Source organism: Arachis hypogaea, chromosome 2, assembly GCF_003086295.3.
Source record: "Arachis hypogaea cultivar Tifrunner chromosome 2, arahy.Tifrunner.gnm2.J5K5, whole genome shotgun sequence".
NCBI lineage: Eukaryota > Viridiplantae > Streptophyta > Magnoliopsida > Fabales > Fabaceae > Arachis > Arachis hypogaea.
In genome coordinates, this window is record NC_092037.1 from 31722133 (window position 1) to 31739246 (window position 17114).

The following is a 17114-nucleotide window of genomic DNA, read 5'->3' on the forward strand; positions in this document are numbered from 1 at the left end:
AGCAGACGCCCTCTCAAAGCCGCCAGCACCAAGCCCGGAGGCAACAACAGAAGTCTCCTCCAAGAAACCTTACAATCTCCCTCCGTGCTAAGAGAGGAAGAAACACTAAATATATCCAACCAACAGCAAGGATGGATGACCCCCATACTCAACTACCTGAAGTCGGGAACTCTCCCGCCGAGAGAAAGGAAGCTAAAAGACTCACGAAAGACGCCCAGAATTATACACTAATTCACGACGTATTATACAGAAGAGGATTCTCAAACCCCTCCTCAGGTGCGTCCCAACCTCAGAAACAAAAAGCGTCCTCGAAGAAGTCCACGGAGGCATGTGTGGAAACCACCTCGGAGCTCGGGCACTATCCAAGAAAGTAGTCAGAGCCGGGTTCTACTGGCCGACCTTGCAAAGAGACGCAACGGAGTTTGTGAAAATATGCCCCCCTGCCAAAAACACGCCAATTTTCACAAAGCACCACCCGAAGACCTTATCAGTATCACCGCACCATGGCCCTTCGCAAAGTGGGGACTCGACTACTCGGCCCGTTCCCACAAGGACCGGGGCAAGTCAAATACCTCATAGTAGGGGTCGACTACTTCACAAAGTGGATCGAAGCTGAGCCCTTAGCCACCATTACGGCTCAGAAAAGCCGCAAATTCCTATACAAAAACATTGTCACAAGGTTCGGAGTCCCCTACTCCATCACAACAGACAATGGAACACAGTTCACGGACACAAGTTTTCAGAACTTGGTGGCCGAACTAAAAATCAAACAGCAATTCACATCAGTCGAGCACCCACAAGCCAATGGACAAGCAGAGGCTGCAAATAAAATCATCTTGGCCGGGTTAAAACGAAGACTCCAAGAGGCCAAAGGGGCATGGGCCGAAGAGCTCCCCCAGGTGCTATGGGCATATCGGACAACCCCACACTCTACAACGGGAGAATCGCCATTCCAACTAGCTTACGGGATGGAGGCAATGATTCCTATCGAAATAGATGAAGGGTCACCCAGAGTCATCTTCTACAACGAAGGAGGCAACCCACAGGCACAAAGGAGAACTCGACCTCCTCCCCGAGGTCCGAGAAAGAGCCCGAATCCGAGAAGAAGCCTTAAACGGCGAACGGCCCTCAGATACAATCAGAAAGTAATAAGCGAAGCTTCTCCATTCACGACCTGATTCTAATCCGAAATGACATCGGAACACAAAAGTCGGGAGTAGGAAAGCTAGCTGCAAATTGGAAAGGACCCTACAAGGTAACAGAAGTCTTAGGGACAGGCTACTACAAAGTATCCGACCTAGAAGGCAATGAGCTGCCCAGGGCCTGGCACGCCTGTAATCTAAGGCGGTACTACAGCTAGAAAAACTTAACCCGAGGTGTACTCTTTTTCCCTACAAGGGTTTTTTAATGAGATACCGGTTAAGTAAGACACCCGACCTAGTCAAAGGGTAAACACTCTGTAAATATTCTTTCTTTTTTAATACTAATCAAATTTCTATTTTCTTTTCTTCTTCCTCATGATGAAGCAAATCCTAGAAAGTACCCACCAAGGCGCATTAATTTATGCTCGGCAAAACGCAAAAAATCATTTGCCAAGAGACCACACAAGGTCGGCAAAGATAAAGCGACGAGGTTCAAATTAATGTGAGAAGTTATAAAGTAACTCTGAAAAGGCTCAAAAGGCCAAATAAAAAGAGATTACAAAAATAACTTAAAAAGGCCGACCAACGACAAAGTCGGACCCAACCAAAAGGAGGTACTCGAGCGCCCGAGGACCGAGAAAAAGCTCGGATCCAAGAAAGAAGCCTTAAAACGGCGAGAACCAAGATTTCGAAAAACGCTTACTAAAAAGTTGCTTTACAAAAAACAACTAAAAAGTACAAGCGAAAGAACGAAATCAAAGGAAGTTCCGAAAACGCTTACTAAAAAAGTTGCTTTACAAAAAACAACTAAAAAGTACAAGCAAAAGAACGAAAGCAAAGGAAGTTTCGAAACGCTAGCTAAAAAGTTGTTATCCGAAAACAACTAAAAAGCACAAAAGCGGAAACAAAAAGACAAAACGCGAACAAAAACACCGCATAATAAAGTTACTACAAGTAGCTAAATAAGCAAAAGGTGTCCAAAGCGTTCACAGAAACCATCCAAAAACAAAAAAAGCCCACAGGCCGGGCAAAACACCAAAAAGATTACAGAGGATCAAGGTCCTTTCCGGACTCCACATCAACAGCAGGCTGCGGAGGAAACATAGAGATCGGGACTGCATCGACGGCAACGTCATCCCGGTTTGAAACCTCCACACCAGATCCATCCCCGACCAAAGGTGAAGTCGGGTTCTCAACCAGAACTTTGGGGTCGGACATCGGAACCTCATCCTCGGTAGGAGCAGGAACAATCTTTCCCTCCACAACAATGTTATCCGTACTGAATAAGCTCAGATCCAGGTCAGGAATAAGAACCCGGACCTGAGCCTTCAAATTTTCAAACATAGCATCCATACCCTTGGCCACATGACCTTCCAGCTCGTAAAACTCGTCCTGCGCGGATTGCAACTTCTCCTTTGTCTCCACAAGCTCGGCATATAGCCAAGTATAATTCTCTGTAGCCGCCTTCGCCATCTCCTCAGATGTCTTCGCTGCCGCCACAGCCGCGGTAGCTTTAGTTTTCTCTTTCTCCAAAGAGGCCTCCAGCTCAGTAATCCTGGCAGCCTTCAGTTGACTAATCTTATCAAGCTCGGACTGAGCCTTCTCAAGTCGGGAGCTGGTTGCCCCAAGGGGGGATTTTCTGAACTCCCGGGCAATAGCGGCATGAAGACTAGCCATCCGGACGCAGCTCCGCGCCATATACTGAAAATGATGCTCCATAGACACATCATCAGTAGAAATAAAGGTCTGAGGGAGAATATGCTGTTCAATCCAACCAAGAGCATCAAAGTCCTTATCGTTGAAACCGGCAAGCTCCTGAGAGGTCTTCTGCTTCTTGGGAGGAGGACCCGAAAACGGAGGAGGAGAAGAAGTAGCAGGCCCAGAGGTCGGGAGATCCTGACTTATAGCTCGGAACTGGGGAGTCGGAATAGTCTTTGACCGAGTTTGAACACCCACAGTAGTCTTCTGTGGAGAAGATCGGGCAGAAGCCTCCCCGGCCTCGATATTCCGAGCAGCCACAGACTTCTTCGTCCGACGAAGGAACTTCATGGAATCCGCCTGAGAAGACATCTCTTCAAGAAATAAAGAAAGGGATTACCACAACAGAAATTCCACCAAAAACAAGCAAAACCAAAGTACTAAAAAAAATGAATCTCGAAAGAGGTCGGGAACTACCTAACTCGGAACGGAGAAGGCTTGGATCCCCCAACATTTTCTTCGTGTCCAAGTGAGGTGCCCGACCCCATAAACTGCTCACCACACCCACAAAAGCCTGCTCCACCTCATCTAGACTCTCAAAGTATACTTAACAGACACTACATTCTCCTGCCAACAAAGAGGAAAAGAAGGCTCCCCACTCTCATCTAGAAAGAAAGGTCGGACGTCTCCAGTAGCCCGGACCTTGAAATAAAAGTTCTTAAAATCGTGAAAGGACTCATCATACAGGGTACAAAACTTTCTTCCCTGGTTAGCTCTAAAAGAGACCCAAGATACCTTCCCTCCACCCGACCCCGGCTTCGTCAACACAAACAAGTAGGAAAAAAGAGAAATAGAGGGAGCAACGCCCAAAAACTGACACAAAAGTTGAAACAGCTTTAAAAATGCCCAAGAATTTGGATGGAGCTGCGTAGGGGCAAGGTTACAAGACCATAACACCTCGGACTCCAGGTCGGTAAAAGGAAGTCGGACACTCAGCTTAGAGAAAAAACAATCATAAGCGTAAAAGAAGAGCTTCTCGGAACTATCTAAGGGCGGGAAGCAAACTCTCTCCTCGGAATCCGGGGCTACTAGTTCATAATCTCTCTCAGACTCTCTATCTTCACATATGCTACATTGCCTACGAAACCTAGCTAAATACTCAGAATCTACCACAGAAGGGACTCTTAGAGGAACAGGATCTACCCAACCAAGACCACTCGGAATCTTGGTCGACATCGCTTGAAGAACCTTTCGAGACATAAAATTCTTGCCTACAAAGAAGAATACAACAGCAAGCAAAAATCACATAAAAGCAGACAGCGAAAACCCATTCAGCAAAACAAGAAAACAAAGATCTTTTAGAAGAAAATACAGCAACCCGGAGCAAGATACCAGAGAACAAAAAAGAGTCCCCCCCCCCATGAACAAACGAACAAAGCAATGGCGGCGCCTCTTTTCGGGGCAACCCAGGCATAGAGAAAAAGAAACAAACAAAGAGCCACACAAAAGAAACAGAAGCATATGTGCACAAGAAAAGAGATGGGAACAAACCTGGAAGAAAGAAACGAGGACGACGAGCTCCGAAGCAAGGAGAACGGAACGACGGCGCAGAGGAAACCCCGGAAAGACACGAGGAAGGATTCGGGGAAGAAGAACAAAGAAAAAGGAAGCGGGGCTCAAAAAAAGGGAGATGGCGAAAACTCAGAAAACAGGAAGGGAACAGAATAAACGAAGAAAAGGAGGAAAGGGGCAAATAAATAATGCCTTCACAAAGCCCGAACGGAAATCGAGGAGAAACGGTAAAATGCAATAAATGCAGGAACGGCCATTTTTTGAATTTTGAAAAAAACTACTATGCCCGAGCTCGACCTCCCAAAAAGGACGAACGCGGGCAGGGGCACTGTTCATACCCTGACCGGGCTCCTCCAACTCGGCAAAATCCATGAAAGGTCCGACCTCGTCCCAAGGCCCACACCTGAGGTCGGACCTCGGACAATAAAAGCTAAGAAGGCCCATCAAAAGGAACGCAGCCCAAAACCTAAAAGGCCGAAAAGGCCTAGGAAAGGCGGTTCCACAAAGATAGAGATAAAACTCCCAAAAGATAAGATAAGATAAGAATATCTTATCCAGGGAAGATCACGGCCAACTATTATAAATACACTGGAGCACCCAGGTATAACACACACTCTAATTCTACTCAATATCTGCTTGGACCCATGCTAACTTAAGCATCGGAGTGTCATTGCAGGTACAACCACCAACCACTCTGCATATCAAGCTCGGGTCATCAATCCCCCCACCTCGGGCCTCTCTAAGACGACCGAGCTGCATGTTTCAGGTAACCCTCGGAACAGGTACCATTCTGGGGGTTTAACGCCAGGAATGGTGCCATTTTGGGCGTTAAACGCCAGAATGGGCACCATTCTGGGCGTTTAACGCCAAGTGTGCAGCATCCTGGGCGTTTTGAAAAACGCCCAGTGATAAAGGCTTTCTGGCGTTTAACGCCAGCCAGGGCACCTGGCTGGGCGTTAAACGCCCAAAAGGGGTAGCAATTGGGCGTTAAACGCCAGAATGGGTGCCATTCTGGGCGTTTAACGCCAGAAAGGTGGGGGGACCACATTTTTGTTTTCAACTCAAATTTTTTCAAACTTTCCTCTTTTTACCCATACTCTTCTACATAAATGCACTTCAACCTTTCATCATTCACTTTCAAATCTTCACAAATCAAAACCATTCTTCAAATCTATTTCAAATTAATCCCAAATCTTCTTCAAAAACTCACCCTTTTCTCAATTTCTTTCCATATCTTCTCAAATCTCCCTTCAAATCTCTCTTTTTTTTGAAAAAAACTCTCCCCCTCACCTTATAAATTCGTGTTTGGCTTCCTCTTTCCACCACACCATTCGAATTTCCTCTTCCTCTCTCTCTCTCTTCTCTTCTTTCTTCTCTTTTTGCTTGAGGACAAGCAAAACCTCTAAGTTTGGTGTGCTTTTCCGTGATCACTAAGCCAAGATTCATCAAGATCATGGCTCCTAAGGGAAAACAAACCAACTCAAGAGGAAAGAAAGAGACTAATCCAAAGAATCTTTGGAATCAAGAGAAGTTCTTAACCAAAGAACATGAAGACCATTATCACAAAATAATGGGTCTGAGGTCAGTGATCCCGGAAGTTGAATTTGATCTGAAAGAAGATGAATATCCGGAGATCCAAGAGCAAATTCGAAACAGAGGATGGGAAGTTCTGACCAATCCTGAAATAAAGGTTGGAAGGAACATGGTTCAGGAATTCTACTCTAATCTGTGGCTAACAGATAAACAGAGAATGACTGGAACTGCTTACCATACCTACAGAACCATGGTCAGAGGGAAAGTTATGTACTTCCATCTGGACAAAATAAGAGAAATCTTCAAACTACCTCAACTGCAAGATGATCCTGACTCCTTCAATAGGAGGATGGTGAGAGTAGATAAAGGGTTGGATCAAGTTCTAGAGGACATATGCCTCCCTGGGACTAAGTGGATAACCAATTCAAAGGGTGTCCCAAACCAACTCAAGAGGGGATACCTCAAGCCAATTGCAAGAGGGTGGCTAGACTTTATTGGGCGTTCCATATTGCCCACTAGCAACCGTTCTGAGGTCACCATCAAGAGGGCAGTGATGATTCATTGCATTATGCTTGGAAAAGAAGTGGAGGTTCATCATGTGATTGCTTGTGAGATCTACACAATTGCAAATAAGAATTCCACTGAAGCCAAACTGGCTTACCCAAGCTTGATCTCCTTGCTATGTAAAGAGGCTAGGGTGAAGATGGGAGTAGATGAGTTCATACCCATTGAACACCCAATCACCAAGAAGTCAATGGAAGGACAAGTGCAAGACAACTCTATCAAGAGAAGGGCGCAGGAATTCCTCCCTGAATTCCCAAGAATTGACTACTGGACCAGCCTAGAAGCATCTATCTCCAAGCTGCAAGAGACTATGGAGCAACTGAAGGAAGAACAGCAGAATCAGAACTGCATGCTCTGCAAATTGCTAAAGGAACAAGAGAAGCAGGGGCATGAACTCCAAGAATTGAAACGCCAAAAGTTCTCCTCTCAAGCTGAGGGAGCATCCACTTCTCAAAATCAAGGTTGTTGAGTCCTAACTCTGTGAAAACCTCTATCATTAGGAGCCTATGTTTGCGTCTTTTTTTTCCTTTGTTTTGTTTTTATTTTTCGTTTTTTTTTAGTTTAATTTTATATCTATTTTTTTGAGTCTTGTTTTAATTCATAATTAATAAAATTGAAATTTTATGCCTTAAAGATATGAATGTCCTATGAATCCATCACCTCTCTTAAATGAAAAATGCTTTAATCACAAAAGAACAAGAAGTACAGGATTTCGAAATTTATCATTGAACCTATTTGAATTAGTTTGATGTGGTGACAATACTTTTTGTTTTCTGAATGAATGCTTGAACAGTGCATATGTCTCTTGAATTTGTTGTTTTGAGAATGTTAAAATTGTTGGCTCTTGAAAGAATGAGGAAAAAGAGAACTATTATTGAGGATCTAAAATCATTAGACTGATTCTTGAAGCAAGAAAAAGCAGTGGATAAAAAAAAATTCGAAAAAAAAGAAAAGAGAAGAAGAAAAGAAAAAGAAAAAGAAAGAAATAAAGTTGTGATCCAAGGCAACAAGAGTGTGCTTAAGAACCTTGGACACCTCTAATTGGGGACTTTAGCAAACCTGAGTCACAATCTGAAAAGGTTCACCCAATTATGTGTCTGTGGCATGAATGTATCCGGTGGTAATACTGGAAGACAGAGTGCTTTGGGCCACAGCCAAGACTCATACACTAGCTATGTTCAAGAATCATTATGCTCAACTAAGAGAATCAATAACACTATCTGACTTCTGAGTTCTTATAGATGCCAATCATTCTGAACCTCAAAGGATAGAGTGAGATGCCAAAACTGTTCGGAGGCAAAAAGCTACTAGTCCCGCTCATCTAATTGGAACTATGTTTCCTTGATATTTTGGAGTCTATAGTATATTCTCTTCTTTTTATCCTATTTTGATTTTCAGTTGCTTGGGGACAAGCAACAATTTAAGTTTGGTGTTGTGATGAGCGGATAATTTGTATGCTTTTTGGCATTGTTTTTAGTATGTTTTTAGTATAATCTAGTTAGTTTTTAGTATATTTTTATTAGTTTTTAGCTAAAATTCACTTTTTTGGACTTTACTATGAGTTTGTGTGTTTTTCTGTGATTTCAGGTATTTTCTGGCTGAAATTGAGGGTCCTGAGCAAAAATCTGATTCCGAGACCAAAAAGGACTGCAGATGCTGTTGGATTCTGACCTCCCTGCACTCGAAGCGGATTTTCTGGAGCTGCAGAAGCCGAATTGGCGCGCTCTCAACGGCATTGGAAAGTAGACATCCTGGGCTTTCCAGCAATATATGATAGTCCATACTTTGCCCAAGATTTGATGGCCCAAACCGGCGTGGCAAATCAGCCTCAGAAATTCCAGCGTTAAACGCCGGAACTGGCATAAAACTTGGAGTTAAACGCCCAAACTGGCATGAAAGCTGGCGTTTAACTCCAGAAAAGGTCTCTACACGAAAATGCTTCATTACTCAGCCCAAGCACACACCAAGTGGACCCAGAAGTGGATTTTTACGTCATTTACTCATTTCTGTACACCCTAGGCTACTAGTTTACTATTAATAGGATCTTTTGACATTGTATCTGTACCTTATGACCTCATGACACTTTACACGCTTTCTTTGTGTACTTTTCACGGCATGAGTCTCTAAACCCCATGGTTGGGGGTGAGGAGCTCTGCTGTGTCTTGATGGATTAATGCAATTACTACTGTTTCTTATTCAATCATGCTTGCTTCCATTCTAAGATAATACTTGTTCTTAATCCGGATGAATGTGATGATCCGTGACAATCATCATCATTCTCAACTATGAACGTGTGCCTGACAACCACCTCCGTTCTACCTTAGATTAAGTAGTTATCTCTTGGATTCTTTAATCGGAATCTTCGTGGCATAAGCTAGGATTGATGGCGGCATTCAAGAGAATCCGGAAGGTCTAAACCTTGTCTGTGGTATTCTGAGTAGGATTCAATGATCGAATGACTGTGACGAGCTTCAAACTCTTGAAGGCGGGGCGTTAGTGACAGACGCAAAAGAATCATTGGATTCTATTCCGGCCTGATTGAGAACCGACAGATGAATTCCGCTATGCTGTGACAGAGCATATGCAATCGCTTTCACTGAGAGGACGGGAGGTAGCCATTGACAACAGTGAAACCCTACATACAGCTTGCCATGGAAGGAGACTTGCGTGTTTGAAGAAGAAGACAGTAGGAAAGCAGAGATTCAGAAGATGGAGCATCTCCAAACCTCAACCTATTCTCCATTACTGCAAAACAAGTAATCATTTCATGTTCTTTTGCTTTTCACAATCAATCCTGATAATTTCTGATATCCTGACTAAGATTTACAAGATAACCATAGCTTGCTTCAAGCCGACAATCTCTGTGGGATCGACCCTTGCTCACGCAAGGTATTACTTGGACGACCCAGTACACTTGCTGGTTAGTTGTGCGGGATTGCAAAAGTGTGATTGCAATTTCGTGCACCAGCCATGCACCACAAAATGCTGCCCTGCCCTTGTGGAGGGTAGGGCAATGTTGCCAATGGTGAAGCCCATGTTTGAAACTCAGTGGAGGCACATGATGCTCCTTTTCCTTGGTTTTCTTGGCACCTAATTCACGCATAAGGCTTGGCTTCCTTGGAGGTCATGTGTTCGAACCTTTGTGAAAGCATTTGGGGGGAGCAATTTTCCTTGATTCTTCATGAAGAGAAACACGACATTGCTCTACTCTCCAAGAGGGCAGAGCAGAAAAATGAGCGCTACTTTGCTTTGGGGTGAGGCTCCAGCTTCGAACCTTGGTGGAAGCACATTGGTTTATTTTCGCTTATTTTTTACCCTTAAATATTCCTTTCATTCATGCCTCAATTGTACGCCAAATATGGAATGCTATATATCGTTGGAAAGCTCTGAATGTCAGCTTTCTAACGCAACTAGAAGCACATCAATTGGACTTTTGTAGCTCAAGTTATAGCCCTTTGAAGGAGGCATGGTCATGCTGTGAGCGCCCAGATTTTACCTTAGCGAAAATTCTTGCTTCCAACCTCACTTTGCATCACGATACTGCTCTGCCCTTGGCAAGAGCAGGGCAGTGTGTGCTGATTGCCTATTTTCCTTTAATTTGGTCATGGGCCACGCTTTTAAAAGCGTGGCCTAAGGCTCCAAAGTGTGCTCCAACTTCAAAGTGTGTCCCAAAGCTCTTTTTTTCTCCTTTTTTTGTGCTTCTTTGCTTCTTTTTCTTCTTATTTCCTACAAGATTTATAAAATTAAAAGATCAAGAAAATATACCAATTAAGTATAAAAGCATTCAATATTTAAGCACAAATCATCAATTTCTTGTATGAAAAAGCATAGAAAAATAGGTATATGATGACATGTCATCAGGGTTTACAACTGCAATCCTGAATAGTTTTGGCATTTCACTTTATCCTTTGAAGTTTAGAATGATTGGAATCCATAGGAACTCAAAATTCAGATAGTGTTATTGATTATCCTAGTTCAGTATGTTGATTCTTGAACACAGCTACTTTATGAGTCTTGGCCGTGACCCTAAGTATTTTGTTTTCCAATGTTACCACCGGATACATAAATGCCACAGACACATAACTGGGTGAACCTTTTCAGATTGTGACTCAGCTTTGCTAGAGTCCCCAGTTAGAGGTGCCCAGAGTTCTTAAGCACACTCTTTTTGCTTTGGATCACGACTTTAACCGCTCAGTCTCAAACTTTTCACTTGACACCTTCACGCCACAAGCACAAGGTTAAAGACAGCTTCATTTAGCTGCTTAGGCCAGGATTTTATTCCTTTGAACCCTCCCATCCATTAATGTTCAAAGCCTTGGATCTTTTTTACCCTTTGCCTTTTTGTTTAAAGGGTTATTGGCTTTTTTTGCTTGCTTTTTCTTTTTTTCTTTCTTTCTCTTTATTTTTTTATTTTTTATTTTTTATTTTATTTTATATTTTTTGCAAGCTTTGCGTTATTCACTGCTTTTTCTTGCTTCAAGAATCAATTTTATGATTTTTCAGATTATCAATAACATTTCTCTTTTTTCATCATTCTTTCAAGAGCCAACAATTTTAACATTCATAAACTTCACTATCAAAAATATGCACTGTTCATGTCATGCATTCAGAATTACAGAAAATACCACCACATTTAAGTAAATAAGACTACTTTTAAAATTAACTCAATTTCTCATGCAATACATCACTTCTGTACTTTTTATTTGAATTCAAGCTCAGTGAGTAATACATGAGACATCTTTTTAGAATTAAAGTAATTAAGAAAAAACTAAACTAGTCCTAGGATTCTAACTAATAAAGGATCATGCAATCAAACAAAGCAAAATAGCAGAAAACTGGAACGTAACATAGAAAAAGAAGGGAGGAATAAAAAATGAAAGGAACTCAACCACCTTAGTTATCCTAGCGGTTTCTTTATTCTTCAGGTTGTGCTCCTCTGTGAAGATGATTTGCCTCCCTTTTGGTGCCATAGGAATAAACAAAAAACCCTTAAGCGAAGCGTCAACACCAAACTTAAAGGTTTGCTTGTCCTCAAGCAAAGAAGAACTGAAAATAGAAAGAGACAAATATTATGATGAAAGAAAAAGGAAAAGGATAAAAGAACAAGAGAGAATTAGGATTGGGAGAAGGGAAAGAAAAATTAAAAACTGGGCGGCAAACTAGTGGAGTTGTGCGGCACAGGCGACGCGTACGCGTGCAGCACACGTATGCATGGGGCGCGAAATTTTCTTAATGACGCGTAAGCATCATGCACGCGTCCGCGTGCCTTTGGTTTTGTGCGATTCGCACGAAGGCAGCTACGCGCACGCACAACTCGCTGTTCGTGTGGCTTGGGAGCTAATATTTTCAGACGACGCATGCGCTTCATGCACGCACACGCGTGGATGGCCGTTTGGTCAAACGACGCGCATGCGTCAGGGACGTGTACGCGTGGTCAATTTTGTGCGTCTAGCACAATTCCAGCCCCAAACCAGCACAACTCTCTGCCCAAACACTTATTTACGTCGATTTTTAAGGTCACGCGTACGCGTCGCTGATGCGTACGCGTGGAGTGCCAAAATCATGAATGACGCGCACGCGTGGGGTACGTGGTAAACCCCATTTTTAGGGTTTATCTTGTGTTGGATTTAGAGCATTTTATCAACCTTTAGTCACGTTTAACCAATGAATTAGCATGATCTTGTAATCTCTCCCGTATTTGTTCTTGAATAAAAAAACATGCTTTTTAAGCCTTTAATGTGATAATTTTAATTCATCCTTGATTCCATAAGATGTCTTGATGTGTTTGCTAGTAATCTCAGGTTAAAATAGGCTAAGCATGGATCAAGGGAGAAAGGAAGGAAGCATGCAAGTGGAGAGAAGCACAAAAAGCCAAAGAATTGATCTCGGCCAAGGACGCGCACGCACACAAGGCGCTCGCACGCACATCGCTAAATTGGCCAGGGACGCGTACGCATATCGCGTGCGCACCGTCGCAGTCTACACGTGATTCTGTTACTGCAACACGTGCCTGGCGATTTTGGAGGGCTTCTACAACCAACTTTGGCGCCAAACTGCATATAAGAACCAAGGATTGAAGGGGATTGGGAGAAATTCATATTCATACACTCATTTTTTACACTTTCTTAGATATTTTTAGTTAGTTACATTTGTAGAGAGAGAGAGACTCCAACCTCTCTCTAGGGTTCATCTTCATTTTCTCAATTTTCAACCCTTCCTTGGTGAGATCCATTGCAACTCTCAATTTACTTTGTTCATGTTATATATTTTTTTCTCTAATCTCAATTAGTGCTTGTAATTGTTCAATCCTCATAGATCTTAGATTTAACTTTGTTGTTTTGGATTCTATTAATGCATTGGAGATCTCATTTTCATTGTTGTTCATTATTGATTGTTGTTAATCTCTTGTATTGAATTATTTTGATTCTAAGTTTCTTCTCAATTCTACTATGTCTTTCATTCTTGCTCCCCAAATGTTTGAGAAAATGCCAACTTTAGATATGGAGTAGCATTCCCTCACTTGGCCTAGTGGTTGAGTCATTGGAGACACTTGAATAATGGATGTCAATTGTCGATTGAGGATTGAGAATTGCTAATTGACTTGGAGTGCACTAAATCTAGACTTCCCTAGGGTAAGACTAGGACTTGTGACTCAAGTTAGTTACTTTCACTTGACTTTCCTCTATGATTAAGGGTTAACTAAGTGAAGCAATACTCCTTTGTTATCACAATTGAAGGAAGCTATAGTGATGGAACTTCCAATGTTCAACCTTGGCCAAGGCCTTTAATATTCCATTGATTGTTGTTCACCTTTGTTGGCACTTTTATGCCACACTCTTCAAACCACAGGGAAGAACGACTCGGGACTAATACTATCGGTTATTGATTTGATTAGTTTGATGATGGATTTTGTGTCGGTTTAGACTATACTACGATTGGTTACTTGATAATTTCTATACCGGCTAAAATCCAATCATCAGTACACGTACGCGTGGGCTTATTTGTGCGAAAGGCATCATTTCTGCGCCACTCCCATGCAACTCCCTGTCAAATTTTATTTTTCACGCACATGCATATGACGCGTACGCGCCAGCGACGCTTGCGCGTCATGTGTTCATCTTCTCCTCTCTTTTTTTTTTCGGTTCCTGTTCTAAAATAGATGCATGATCAGAAAATTAGTAAGAACTCAATAAAAATCAAATAAGTAAGAAAACTACTACAACGAAAAAAACTAAGAATGAAAAAGAACAATCATACCACGGTGGGTTGTCTCCCACCAAGCACTTTTAGTTAAAGTCCTTAAGTTGGACATGTGGTGAGCTCCTTGTCATGGTGGCTTGTGCTTGTACTGATCCAGGAATGTCCACCAATGTTTGTAATTCCAATGGCTACCGGGATCCCAAACTAGGCGCCTAATGCCTTCGAGAAAGTTGAAGCAAGTGACAAGGCCCCAAGAGTGTTGATTGTGGGAATGAATTCCAGGGTCCCAAAACTTGCTTTTACATCCGTCTTCTTGTGGATCACCATTGTTCCCACCAGGTGGCAAGCGATCTGAATTCTCATAGAGACATCTAAATAACCTTCTAGATCCATTCAATTGAGCTCTACACCAATCCTTGCACTTCAATTTGAAGCATGTAACCATATTGAACCTTTGGTGCACGAAATCACAATCACACTTTTTCAATTCCGTACAACTAACCAGCAAGTGCACTGGGTCGTCCAAGTAATACCTTACGTGAGTAAGGATCAATCCCACGGAGATTGTCGGCTTGAAGCAAGCTATGGTTATCTTGTAACTCTTAGTCAGGATATCAATAATTCTCAGATTTAATTGTAAAAAGTAAAAGAACATGAAATAAATACTTGTTTTGCAGTAATGGAGAATAGGTTGAGGTTTTGGAGATGCTATATCTTTTGAATCTCTACTTTCCTACTGTCTTCTTCTTCATGCACGCAAGGCTCCTTCCATGGCAAGCTGTATGTTGGGTTTCACCGTTGTCAATGGCTACCTCCCTTCCTCTCAGTGAAAATGTTCAACGCACGCTGTCATCGCATGGCTAATCATCTGACGGTTCTCGATCATGTCGAAATAGAATCCAGTGATTCTATTGCGTCTGTCACTAACGCCCAACACTCGCGAGTTTGAAGCTCGTCACAGTCATTCAATCCTCAAATCCTACTCGGAATACCACAGACAAGGTTTAGACTTTCCGGATTCTCAAGAATGGCCGCCAATGGGTTCTAGCTTATACCACGAAGATTCTGCTTAAGGAATCCAAGAGATACACACTCAAACGAAGGTAGAACGGAGGTGGTTGTCAGACACACATTCATAGGTGAGAATGGTGATGAGTGTCATGGATCATCACATTCATCAGGTTGAAGAACAAGTGGTATCTTAGAATAGTAGCAAGCGTGATTGAATGAAAAACAGTAGTAATTGCATTAATCCATCAAGACACAGCAGAGCTCCTCACCCCCAACCATGGGGTTTAGAGACTCATGCCATAGAAGATACAATATGAAACGTGTAATGTGTCATGAGATGAAGACACAATAGCAAAATGTCCTATTTATAGTGAACTAGTGACTTAGGGTTTACAAGAATGAGTAAATGACGTAAAAATCCACTTCCGGGGTCCACTTGGTGTGTGCTTGGGCTGAGCATTGAAGCTTTCATGTGTAGAGACTTTTTTGGAGTTAAACGCTAGCTTTTGTGCCAGTTTGGGCGTTTAACTCCAACTTTTGTGCCAGTTCTGGCGTTAAACGCCAGGAATTCTAAAGCTGATTTGAAACGCCGGTTTGGGCCATCAATTCTTGGGCAAAGTATGGACTATTATATATTGCTGAAAAGAACAGGATGTCTACTTTCCAACGAAATTGAGAGCGCACCAATTGGGTTTCTGTAGCTCCAGATAATCCACTTCGAGTGCAGGGAGGTCAGAATCCAACAGCATCTGCAGTTCTTTTTCAGCCTCTGAATCAGATTTTTGCTCAGGTCCCCCAATTTCAGCCAGAAAATACCTGAAATCACAGAAAAACACAAACTCATAGTAAAGTCCATAAAAGTGAATTTTAATTAAAAACTAAAAAAAATATAATAAAACTAACTAAAATGTACTAAAAGCATACTAAAAACAGTGCCAAAAAGTGTATAAATTATCCGCTCATCACAACACCAAACTTAAACTGTTGCTTGTCCCCAAGCAACTGAAAATCAAATAGGATAAAAAGAAAAGAACATACTATAGACTCCAAAATATCAATGAAACTTAGCTCCAATTAGATGAGCGGGACTAGTAGCTTTTTGCCTCTGAACAGTTTTGGCATCTCACTTTATCCTTTGAAGTTTAGAATGATTGGCATCTATAGGAACTCAGAATTCAGATAGTGTTATTGATTCTCCTAGTTAAGTATGTTGATTCTTGAACACAGCTACTTTATGAGTCTTGGCCATGGCCCAAAGCACTCTGTTTTCCAGTATTATCACCGGATACAGACATGCCACAGACACATAACTGGGTGAACCTTTTCAGATTGTGACTCAGCTTTGCTAGAGTCCCCAATTAGAGGTGTCCAGGATTCTTAAGCACACTCTTTTTGCTTTAGATCACGACTTTAACCGCTCAGTCTCAAGCTTTTCACTTGACACCTTCACGCTACAAGCACATGGTTAGGGACAGCTTGGTTTAGCCGCTTAGGCCAGGATTTAATTCCTTTAGGCCCTCCTATCCACTGATGCTCAAAGCCTTGGATCCTTTTTAGTATCCTTGCCTTTTGGTTTTAAGGGCTATTGGCTTTCTCTGCTTGTTCTTTTTTTTTTTGTATTCACTGCTTTTTCTTGCTTCAAGAATCAATTTGATGATTTTTCGGATCCTCAATAACATTTCTCCTTTTCCATCATTCTTTCAAGAGCCAACAAATTTAAAATTCTTTAAACAACAAATTCAAAAGACATATGCACTGTTCAAGCATTCATTCAGAAAACAAAAAGTATTGTCACCATATCAAACTAATTCAACTAGTTTCAAAGATGAATTCGAAATCCTGTACTTCTTGTTCTTTTGTGATTAAAGCATTTTTCATTTAAGAGAGGTGATGGATTCATAGGACATTCTTAGCTTTAAGACATGAACTTTAAATTTTATTAATCATGGAATAAGAACAAGACTCAAAAATAAATATAAGATAAGACCAATAGTAATAGAAAACAGAAAATTAAAAACAGAAATTTAAATGACTCTAAAATAGATTCCTAATGATAAAGGTTATCACAGAGTTAGGACTCAACAACCTTGATTTTGAGAAGTGGATGCTTCCTCAACTTGTGGGGTGTTTGACCCTTCAAGGGAGAGCTTCTGGCGCTTCAGCTCCTATAGCTCACGCCCCTGCTTCTCTTGTTCCTTCAGCAATTTGCAGAGCATGCAGTTTTGATTCTACTGTTCTTCCTTAATTTGTTCTATAGCTTCTTGCAGCTTGGCAACAGATGCTTCTAGCCAGGCCCAGTAGTCAAATTCAGGAAGTTCAGGGAGGAATTCCTGCGCCCTCCTTTTGATAGAGTTATCTTGCATTTGTCCTTCCATTGACTTCTTGGTGATTGGA